The 12,598-nt window shown below is 35.4% G+C and overlaps 1 protein-coding gene across 1 annotated transcript in view; it reads left to right on the forward strand.

The window, feature by feature from the left end:
• Positions 1 to 12,598, forward strand: part of EPHA6 (EPH receptor A6) — an 884,686-nt gene that overhangs the window by 750,651 nt on the left and 121,437 nt on the right. The gene's annotated exons all lie outside the window — the stretch shown is intronic.

Here is a 12,598-nt window from a genome sequence, read left to right on the forward strand (position 1 = left end):
CTCTCCCTTCCACCCCACACCAGAACAGCATCTCTAGCTCAGTGCCTCTCTTTTCTCTCATGCTCACATAAGCAGTCCCAATTGCTTTGCCCTCAAGATCTTCTCTCACTCTGTCCTTTAAATATATACTAAGAGGGCACATATGCAAAACTAAGAGAAATGCAGGAAAGTATATGTGTGGAAGCCCTATGTCTGGCTATTTGTATCCTTCGGTGTCTGGGAATGAAAGAACATATGAGCTACTGAGAGTGGTTTTACCTGTCATCACATTTGTAGGACTCTAATGATATTTTTTTTTTTTTTTTTTTTTGAGACAGAGTCTCACTTTGTTGCCCAGGCTAGAGTGAGTGCCGTGGCGTCAGCCTAGCTCACAGCAACCTCAAACTCCTGGGCTCAAGCGATCCTCCTGCCTCAGCCTCCCGAGTAGCTGGGACTACAGGCATGCGCCACTATGCCCGGCTAATTTTTCTATATATATATTTTTAGTTGTCCATATAATTTCTTTCTATTTTTAGTAGAGACGGGGTCTCGCTCTTGCTCAGGCTGGTCTCGAACTCCTGACCTTGAGCAATCCACCCGCCTCGGCCTCCCAGAGTGCTAGGATTACAGGCGTGAGCCACCACGCCCGGCCTCTAATGATATTTTTATTAACTTCCTAAACCAGTTGCATGAATTTTATCATTTCATCTGTAGAAGTTGTTATCATTGACAACTTCAATAATACTGTCAAAAATAAGAAAAGCATGAGTATGCTTTATAATTCCCATTTTCAAAAGTTACCTTCACAATTGACCCCTATATGTAACATACCATGACAAGTTCCATTGCAAATGGAAAAATGAAAAGCTTCTAAAATAAAGACCTCTGCACTAAATATTTATAGCACCACAATTCACAATTGCAAAGATGTGGAAACAATCCAAGTGCCCATCAATACATGAGTGGATTAATAAAATGTGGTATATGTATATGTACATGTATACCATGGAATCATACTCAACTACAAAAAACAATGGTGAACTAGCACCTCTTATATTATTATCCTGGATAGAGAGTGAGCCCATCCTTCGAAGTGAGATATCACAAAGATGGGAAAACATGCACCACATGTACTCACCATCAAATTGGTACTGACTGATCAACACTAAGGTGCTCACGTGGTAGTAATACTCACTGGATGCCAGTCAGGTGGGGTGGGGGAGGGAGGGTAAACCCACAACTAATGGAAGGGGAGCACACTATGGGGGGGCAGAGCATAACTGTCACCCTGGCTTGGTTACATGTAACCAAAATGTTTGTACCCCCATAATAGCCTGAATTTTAAAAAAAAGGAAAGCTTCTTCAAAGAATTTATAGTAAGATATGTCATGAACAGAAATAACTATACTACAATGATTACAAGGAAAAAGCTATTAATAACAGCATTGTAAGTGAAAGAGAGCCAGGAGCCAAGAAAGGTGGGTAGTAAAGTCTTACTTCGGTGACTGTTTTATGCCAGGCATTTTGTAAACAGTATCTTGTATAATTGTGCTGGTAACATTCCAAATGTTACCATTGTTATGGAATGTTACCATTCCAAATGTGCTCTCACATTCCAAAATGAGAACCACGGCTCAGGGCGTTTAAGTGATTTGCATGAGGTCATGTACCAAGCTCTGTCACAGCAAAGTTTGAAACTGTATCCGTCTTGCTCCAACACCTGTGCTCTTCCCAATTGCAGCTTTGCTGCCTCCTGAGGGAGGACAGATAAGGACAGTGGCAAAATGGAAAGCCTCTTAGAAGAGGTGGCATTTGAGCAGTGTATTTAGAATGAGTCCTACCAAGATGGAGTATTCTCACATTGTGCCTTAAGGAGTGAACAACAGGTTCAAATAACAGTGAATCTTCTAGTGTGTTTGCAATAAGTGTGAAGGATTTTGAAGCCATTCTTTTGTCTTGGGTTTGTACTCAGCAGTAAGGAGATTTTGAAATTGTTTAACTGAGGAGTGACATAATCTAAATTGGAAGGCCTCAGGGAGGTGTCCACTGCAGTGTTTATACCATGCATGGCTGCAAGGAGGGGTGTGGAAGGAAATCCCACATGCTTACTTCAGGGAGAAGGTGGCTACCTGCAAAAGTGGACATATCTTTGCCACTGACACACTACTGTCATTACCATGGTGATACACACCTCACACATTTGTCATATCAGAGGCGATGCAAAGTCATTTAGGGACTTGCTTAGTGTCATTTTCTGTCGGCTGCTCTTAATTATTTTCGAGACTAATTGTCTTTCCTGGTTATTTTCAAGACCAATCAAATGGTAATTAAATAGTAACATGGTAATTACTAAACCAAATTATCCTGCTATCTCATTCTCGCTAAATAAATTCCAAATGGGTACCATTCTGACCTGAAAAAGCTAACAACACTTTGAAATGCATTTAGATATCATAGCCTTAAGTGAAAAATATTTGGTATGCATTAACACATTTGTTTGTAGATAACGCTGCCAAGGGTGTTATCATTACATCTGTGAGTGAAACTAAATCCAGAACATTCTCTTTCAAACTTTGTCTATGAGAGAGAAACAATGCCATGTATGTGACAGCAGGATACATACTAGCAAGGAATGGCCAGTCTTGTCTATGGGCCACTTTGGAAAATTACAAAGAAGCAGATGCAGCCTGCCTCATGACCTCTTTATCTGATGTGCTAAAGGCACAGACCTCACTTTAATAATGTGACAGATATACCCACAGTTCATAAATATTAAATACATAGCACACTTTGGCTACAGAGCTAAATAGATCTGGCTCTCATACATGTTGATAAATGCCGCTTAACAACTCCTTAGCTGACTCCTTGGCACCTGAGGTGTAAAAGCATTTTTTAAAGAACGTGTGGTTTAAAAGTATGGCTTCAAAAAGAAACAGCTGTAAGAATCTCTCAACCAAAGCAGCCTGTGTGGTGACTCAGTTGGAAGGACATGCTTTTCAAGTTCAGTTCACCCTTTCATCTCTTCGTAGATAAAAGAACTTTAGAATTTTAGAATTTTTAGAATTTTAGTCTGTTCCTGGTTCCTGAACACTAGCTCTTTATAAGTATTTAAAGTGGAAAATCATCAGTCTCATTGAACATTAATAATTACATACATTCTTGAGGATAGTCATATTATTAGAGTATACATGATTTTGAAAGCTCTGACATTGAAAAAAACTCAGTCTCTTATTGTACAAAGTCAAACTACCTTTTAACTATTCATATAAAGACAATTTTAATTCACTTCAATAAATATTACCTTGAGCTTCTAATATATGCAAGCTCTGTGACTGGGCGTGTCAATGAGACATGCATGCGTGACTCATCCTTATTCTTAAGGGTTCACAGCCCAACGTGTAAGCCAGAAGTCACCAGCTGGCAGCCCGCATGCTGAAGTCATCCAAGAGATATGCTTTATTTGATTTCAACCGTGTTTCTTAAAACATTGGAATTCATTGTCTTTAGTCAGAGCTTTCAACCTTCAGTACAACTGAATGCCTTTGTCACCAATATGATATACTTATTTATTGTACCTGACTGGCTCCTAAAGGCATTTGAGTTTGGTACCATGAAATTATAAACAAATAAATATTGTATGCATGATAGTGTTTTACCTCTATTATAATACCTAAGGCTGTATGGAGGCACAGAGGAGAGAAGAGCGAGTGAGTTCTCCACAGGTATGTCAAGCATGTTTTGATAAAGTGATTGATACCTGCCAAACCAGGCGGAGGGAATATAATAGAGGTATGGAGACATGAAATGGCAGGTCAAGTTTAGGAAATCAAGGAAGAAAAGGAGAAGGATGAAAAATATTTATCCCCCATGTATTGAACACTTACTGTTGGTCACCAATACACATTTCCCATATAATTCACAATATACCAGTATGTTCATTGTTAGCTCCCTTCTTCAAATGGAGGAAACTGAGTATCAGAGAAGGTAAATAACTTACTCCAGATTAATCAGTTAGTGAATGGTAGCATCAGAATTCAAGGTTCTGCCTGGCCTCAAACCGAGGCATTTTTACTATTAAACCTGCTGGGTATATCAGTAGATTACAAATTTATTCAGGACACTTTTTTAGTAATTACCATTCCGAGTCCCACTGAATATAAACATAGGTAAAGCTACCAGACATAACACCCACATCTGGAGAAAAATTAGCTTCTTTCAATGTAGCCAATGGAATAAAACTTATATAAACAAACTTTTAGAGCTTAAAGAAAACTTAGGAAAGTTCTAGTACAAGTTGATCATTTTACGGTAAGAAAAGGCAGGCATTTAAAATATTTGCTTTTAAATAGTCAAAGAACTTCTATTTTAAATATGAATTTGAATGTACTTTTCAATGAGTGTCTTATTCTTAATTAGCTTTGAAATATTTTAATTCTACTTAATGATATAGCTTTAAAAAAATAATTTATAGCAACTATAATTTTATCCTACACATTCTACAAGTTTTAAATGTTTAAAAATAACTCAGGGAAAGCTGAAAATTTCTTTTTAACAGCCCTGAAGAAATAAATACCTCATAAAAATCTAGCCATGAAACTGCCCTTTTTGCTTCAATATTTTTATTGTGACCTATTGAACAACAGGATGAGAAATCTATAAAACTCATATTTCAGTGACCTGAAGCAGTAAAAAAAAAAAAAAAGGTAAAAACAAAACAGTGATGGTCACATGATCTTTAATTGTATTTGGTGCTGAACAATCTGGATTGAGGTTAGCTAGCGCAAGTAAAGAGGAAAATACTAATTTAATTGTAGGGGTATGTTTACTTATAAGAATTTAGAAAATGGGAAAAATTCTGTGATTGCATTTTTGACTTAGCTTAGTTAGCATTATTTACTGATAATAATAGCGTCATGTCAAAAACTATTTGATTTCCTATTTTTTGTATTAAAAATGTGTGTCAGAAAAAACAAGGTTCATCAATAAATATTTACAGAATAAATAAGTCAATGAATGGATAAAAGATAAAGGAATGAGTTATGCATGAATAGTTATTTTTCACTTCTAAGCCTAATTGAAAATTAGCTCCCTTCTAGCCATAGGAAGTTGTTATTCGCCTAGGAAGCAATTGAGCAAGCAGAGTACTTCCTTTTGATCCTAGCCAGAAATTTGCCTAAGGAGCAATTTGTCACTTTTCATTTGATCATTTATGTATCCACTTATTCAACTTCATTTCTTGAAACCCAAATCTGTGCATCCTCTGATCACATCAGAGACAAACATAGTGAACTCCCAGCTGACCCACCTCACGCACCACAATGAGGCAGCAATCATTTCTTTTATTTATTTATTTTTTTTGTTTGTTTGTTTTATTTCAGCATATTGTGGGGGTACAAAAGTTTAGGTTACATATATTACCCTTGACCTCCCCTCCCCCCCAAATCACAGCTTCAAGGGTGTCCATCCTCTAGATGGTGCACATTGCACTCATTATGTATGTATACACCCATCCCCTCCCCCCCCAACATCTGCCCGACACCAATTAATGTTATTCCTAAATGTGCTCTTAGGTGATGATCAGTGAAACCAATTTGATATGAGTACATGTGGTGCTTATTTTTCCATTCTTGGGATACTTCACTTAGTAGAATGGGTTCCAGCTCTATCCAGGAAAATACAAGAGGTGCTATATCACCATTGTTTCTTATAGCTGAGTTGTACTCCATGGTATACATATATCACATTTGATTAATCCATTCATGGATTGATGGGCACTTGGATTGTTTCCACATCTTTGCAATTGTGAATTGTGCTGCTATAAACATTCAAGTGCAGATGTCTTTTTTATAGAATGTCTTTTGTTCTTTTGGGTAGATGCCCAATAATGGGATTGCTGGATCAAATGGTAAGTCTACTTGTATCTGTTTAAGGTATCTCTATATTGCTTTCCACAGAGGTTGTACTAGTTTGCAGTCCCACCAGCAGTGTATGAGTGTTCCTGTCTCTCAGCATTCACACCAACATTTATTGTTTTGGAACTTTTTGATAAAGGCCATTCTCACTGGAGATAAGTGATATCTCATTGTGGTTTTGATTTGCATTTCCCTGATGATTAGAGATGTTGAGTATTTTTTCATATGTTTGTTGACCATACTTCTGTCTTCTTTTGAAAAATTTCTATTCATGTCCTTTGCCCACTTTTTAATAGGGTTGTTTGATTTTTTCTTGCTGATTTTCCTGAGTTCTAAATAGGTTCTAGATATCAGCCCTTTATGGGATGTGTAGCTTGCGAAAATTTTTTCCCATTCTGTAGGTTGTCTGTTAGCTCTCGTGACAGTTTCTTTGGCTGTGCAGAAGCTTTTTAATTTAATCAGGTCCCAGGTGGAAAACCATACCATGCTCGTGGATCAGAAGAATCAACATTGTTAAAATGTCTATACTATCCAAAGTGATCTACAGATTCAATGCAGTCCCTATTAAATTACCAACATCATTTTTCACAGACGTAGAAAAAATAATTTTATGCTTTGTATGGAATCAGAGAAGACCACATATAGCAAAGCAATCTTAAGCAAAAAGGACAAAATGGGAGGCATCAATTTACCAGACTTCAAACTATACTACAAGGCTATAGTAACCAATGTAGCATGGTACTGGCATAAGAATAGAGACAAGACCAGTGGAACAGAACTGAGAACCCAGATATAAAACCATCCTTGTATAGCCATCTAATCTTTGACAAAGCAGACAAAAGCATATACTGGGGAAAAGATTCCTTATTCAATAAAGGGTGCTGGGAAAACTGGATAGCCACATGCAGAAGACTGAAACAAGACCCACACCTTTCACCTCTCACAAAAATCAAATCACGGTGGATATCAGACTTAAACCTAAGGTGTGAAACTATTAGAATTCTAGAAGAAAATGTGGGAAAAACTCTTCTAGACATTGGCCTAGGCAAAGAATTTATGAAGAAGACCCCAAAGGCAATCATAGCAACAACAGTAATCCTTTCTTTACCGCAGTAGGCAGAGCAGCTTAGTCCTTCCTAGACTGCATGTTATCAGTTAAAGAGATCCAAAATAAAAGTCTCCATGGAGTAAAAGATGCATTCTTCCAATACTTTCCATGAAATGTGTCTTCATACTGTTGCTCGTCTTCCTCACTGGTGATGTACACTTACGCATATTGAGTCTACGGCCTCATCCATCATCACATAAAACTAAGAAGCATTTGCTCATAACAGGTTTATGGTTTTCTTCTTTACTTCTCTTAGAGGAGAACATATATAATGCTATAAATTATTGTAACTAGAAAAAGAAGAGAAAAGCCTGTAGGAGAGAAAACACGAGTTAACACAAGTAGAGGGAAACACACAGTCTGGTAAAACAAGGACAAGTGAAATGAGATAGGAGATAGATAAAGATGTAGAGAATCTTTGATGATTCACAAGTGAGCCTTCCTCAGGGAAAGCAGCTCTTGGCATGGCATTTGTTTTAACACACTATGTTATCTTTGCACCTTGAAGTTACTGTTACCATAGCACAGAAGTGCCATCGTTAATCCAAGACACTGTTATGGAGTGGCTACTACATGCTAGTTACAAAAATCAATACTAGTTGCCCAAGTTTGAAGAAAGGATCTTCCCTCTGAATGCATACAAACTATTCTCAGCTCTCTAAATTTTTAGTCATGTTCCTATCAGTAAACATTTTTAAGCCAAAAATCGCCACTGAATGGATATTTATAAGTTATATATGTGTGTAATTTTAATATATTTGTATGTTTATTATAAAATATATAAAATATAAAGGATGAAATGAAAATATTTTAAAATATTAACTTTATATGTTAATGGTACAAAATTTAACAATTAAGATTCTAATTGTTAATAAAGTTTATTTCAATACTTGATTTCACATAATAATCACACTACACACAGCCACAACATACATAAAATGCTATGTATTTATGGCCAGGTTTGTAATGATATGAATGAAATCTGTATTTTTAATAATGTTCTCAGTGATTTTTTGTGGCTCCCTCTTTTTAGATATTATTATATCATCCTTGCTTTTCATAGTGTAGTTGATAAAGAACTCATTTTAAGAGTTGAAGAGATTTTCTATATTCTATTTGCTCACTTGGGCCTTTATTATATATTTTCTAATGTATATCCAAGGTTGAGAACCACCCTGTAAGGAGCAGCATGGTCTTCTAAGATCATTGTCTTAGAACAAGTAAAATCAAAGTCCTATCCAAATTGTTCAAGCCCTTGAAGTCAATTATTTACTTCATCCATACTTTGGTATTTTTCTCACTGTTTTATTGCTTTAACAAGTAATCTCCAAAATTCTCACACCACACACCTCTAACAATAAAAATGTTTTAGCAACTTTTACAGGGGCTATTATCAGCGTATTTCATTTATAATTTATTTATATGAATTAGTATGGTATTATATATGTTTCAAAAGATACACAAACATAGAAATTACTAAAGGATAAGATAAAGCATAAATAGACATAGAATTCCTAGTAGTTTCTTTCTACTGCCTATTTCCCATGCACTCTGCTGGTACACCCCAGGCCTCCTATTTTGGAAAACACTGGTATGAAGTAAACTCACCATAGAGGAGGACAAAACATAATAACAAGCAAGTTAATCTTCCTATACCACCTCAAATATGGGTGCATGTTCATGTATTTGAATTTTCCAATTCAAAATTGTTTGTCTTTAATTAAGCCAATGTGCCCATTGTCTACACATTATGAATATTTGCAAAAATGCCACTTAATGAAAATAATTTGAAGGAGCCATATCTCAAAAGTTCATATTATAGGGATATTATTCTTATTATTAATATTAAACTTTTTGGCATCAAAATTAAATTATTGATTCATAATCTTCAAAGAAGGGATTTCATCTATTAGGGGTTTGTGTATGTATGGGAAGATCTGCATTAGAAAATTTCATCAATTTTTATCTTGATTTTTATCTTGATTTTTATCTTCCACCTAAAAATTTCTTCTTTAAAAACATTAGGACTGTTAAATAATAATATTGGCTTATATTTATGATCATTTCCTTTCATTTAATCCCCACAAATATCTTCATGAGGTAAGGTCAGTTATATTATTCATTTTATAGATGAGAAAATTAAAGGACAAAGAGTTTAAGATCATTGTTGGTTTATTTTCTTTCACACAAATTCTTAATGATACCTAATTTACCATGTTAAGTTATTTCAGGAAATTACTACAGTATCAAATTAGAAATGGCATTTTGTTTCATAGAGCGTTAAGTATTAAATATCTTTTATTATGATTATTTGAAAACTGGTTACTGTGTAGGCCAGTTTACTTTCAGATAATCTGAGCAATCAAAATGCTCCACTAATTGAGCAAGCCAGATGACAGAATCCAGGCCATGGCCACATTACCCTCTTTTTTCACATTGTGTCCCATTATATGACCTATTATCTAGCAACTTTTTTATAATTCTTTACTCTCATAGTATTTCTCAGTGCATGCTACTAGTATTTGGAGAAAGAATTCTCATTTTTTCAGGGAGTATATCACTTTGCAATGCCTTGCGCCTTCCCTCACTAAACCCTGAAATGCCTTTCCCAGTCACAATTTGGGGCTCTCCCTAAGTAGGAAGGTACCACCTTGAGAACCACCTTGAGAACCACTGCACTAGGGAGAGATTCAAGATCATTCACAAACTGGAAACTCACGTATTCAAGTTTTAGAAAAGTGTGCGGGAAGTGACACATTTTAAATCTTGAACTTGTAATGGCTAGAGAAATACTCTCATTACATGTAAAATCTAATTTACATTAACAAATACTCTACTGAATGTACCTAAAAATAAAATACTTAACTGGAGACAGTGGCTCACACCTATAATCCTAGCACTCTGGGGAGGCCAAGGTGAGAGGATTGCTGGAAGTCAGGAGTTCAAGACCAGCCTGAGCAAGAACAAAACCCCATCTCTACCAAAAATAGACAAAATTAGTCAAGCATGGTGGCATGTACCTATAGTCCCAGCTACTTGGGAGGCTGAGGCAGGAGGATCACTCAAGATCACTGAGCCCAGGAGTTTGAAGTTGCTGTGAGCTATGATGATGCCACTGCACTCTAGCCTGGGCAACAGAGCGGGTAACAGAGACTGTCTCAAAAAAAAAAAAAAAAAAAAGGAAACTGACATTTCTCCTGCTACAGATTTTATATATTGTATATATTCTTCAGCAATAATATAATTTATTAATAAATTCCATAATTCATTTTTAAAAAATATAAACCAGTCAGAGAGAATCAGCAACTTGAACAATTGGACAAACCAAAACAAAATTATTTCATGTAAAATCCCAAAACTTGATTTCTTATGGATAAGAAATAAGGGAATTATAATGAAGAATTTCAGTTTTTTCTGATTGAATTGTGAAAACTTAGAGCTGTAATATTTCATGCAATCTCTATTGACATGACTGATCTTAAGGAGAAAAATGATAAAGCATTATTATCACATAATATGATACCTCAGCCGAATATGTATTCATGTTCCACGGTCTTTCTGGGTTTTGTTTTTTGTTTTTTTGTTTTTTCAGCTATAAAAAGTGAAAATTCTTTAAGGAAGAGATGCCACAATAGATGAAAGACGTTTTTACCCATGGTAAAAGAAACATAACAAAGCCATTATGAATGATGCAGGAAGTTTAGAAAAATGAAAGCTGCTATTAAATATGACAGGCTGTCACAACAATAAAAACAGTAATCAATGTAATCATAGCAATAAAATAATATTTGTACTTAGTTTCTTTCAAAGTTAAAATAATGGGCATCTTTCTAAGTTTACAGTTTTGAATAATGGCAAAAATAACAAAAACTCGGACAAAAATCTCCAAATGTGTAGCATATTAACATTATTTAGAGTCACTACTCTACATGTTTTTGTTTTGCTTCAAATTTCCTTTAAGATAATTTCATTTATATCCTTTTTTCTTTGCTATGTGTGACCGTTATTCTTTTTCTTTATGATCTGATATTCTTGAACCGAGTTTCCTATTACTTGGCTTCAATAAATCCCTAATCAGCTAAAATTGCATTATTTTAGCTTTTCACAGCATATAATAAAATCTGCATTTCTTGTAATTATTTTCCCTATTGTAGCAATATCATTTATTTTGTAACTTTAAATAAGAATGCCATATAAATATATGATATAATTACCTCCACCTGGTATTCAGTGAAACACCTTCATTATGAAGGTTTACTCAGACAATGATGAAACATTGCAATGTGGAAAATTCCTCTTGTGGGAAACATTGCACACAAGCGTATATTAACTTTGTGTTCAATGACAAACATTTCATGCAATCACAAAGGAGAAATTAGTTTCACTGTTCCTTGAAAGTTACCTCAGAGCACTTTCTGGCCTACCACTTGGCACTTTTGCCAAATCTCTTAATGTTTAAGGGACTCCAGCTCTGCCTAACAGGACCATTTTCCTAAGGCCCCATAAAATCAACAACAAAACTAGTATATCCACCATATGTGATTTTCTTTCTATGCTTTCTTTACTCCAATGCACAATGTATGGGCCTCACCCATTAAAATACACATTGTAACCTTGCTCTTTCATAAAAACATTCCAGAAAATCTAAAAGGGATACCAGCTTTTCTTTACTAATAATGTTTTCCATAGAAGCAAGATATATACAATATACAGGGTCCCTTTAATTCTGACCCAAGTTCAAAGAAGCTTCAAATTTTATCTTATTTTTGGTGGAAAATGTGTGTCAAGAAACAGAATGACGTCTCTTCACAAACATAAGACTTGCTAAATCTCGCTGTGGGAGGAAAGACCGCAGGACTGCACATGTGAAGCTGCTCTGCTTGATGGGAGTTCAGAGGGCTTGAATGACGGTTTCTTACAACCATCACTGTAACCTGCTTTCAGAGAGCTATTGTGATTTCACCTTTGGCCATATCAGTTGCCCGTGCTGCCTATTCACTGATATTGCATGTCTATTAAATTTTCTTCTGAGTGATGTTTAATATCTCTCTAGTCATTAAGACACCAAAGTGTGACGTTAATATTCCAAAGTGCAGGGTATCTAACTCACATTCAGAGAACAGTAATCTCCCGGATAAGAATTGGTTCATTATTTATTTTTATTCTATAGTGGGAAGAGTTCATCCTGGTAGTCTACCACCACGTGACACCACTCCCCCTCTGTTTAGTCTGTAAAATGAAAGATTTTGACTAGATGATCTCTGGGGTGTTTCCTAGCTCTGACCTTTTATTCTATGATTCATTATATAATTTCATGGATAAATTTCCAAGCAGTTTACTTTTTTTGTAGCTTCATAATATCCTTCTTAAAAATGAAAAAGCATATGGTTCTACCTTTGCAAACTCTCATGTCTTGTCCATACTAGAAAAGTGTAACAAATTAATAATTGTGTACATTGATTTTCTTATCCCTGTTTCAAAAACATGTAATTACTGTATGGTATAAAAGTTTTCCTTATTTTAGGCATTAGTATTGATGCATCTAAAGTAAAGCAGTGCTCCTTTTGATGCAGCCTAGATCTCAGGTCTCATCTTGGCT

The sequence above is a fragment of the Eulemur rufifrons genome, chromosome 7 (assembly GCF_041146395.1).
Source record: "Eulemur rufifrons isolate Redbay chromosome 7, OSU_ERuf_1, whole genome shotgun sequence".
Lineage (NCBI taxonomy): Eukaryota > Metazoa > Chordata > Mammalia > Primates > Lemuridae > Eulemur > Eulemur rufifrons.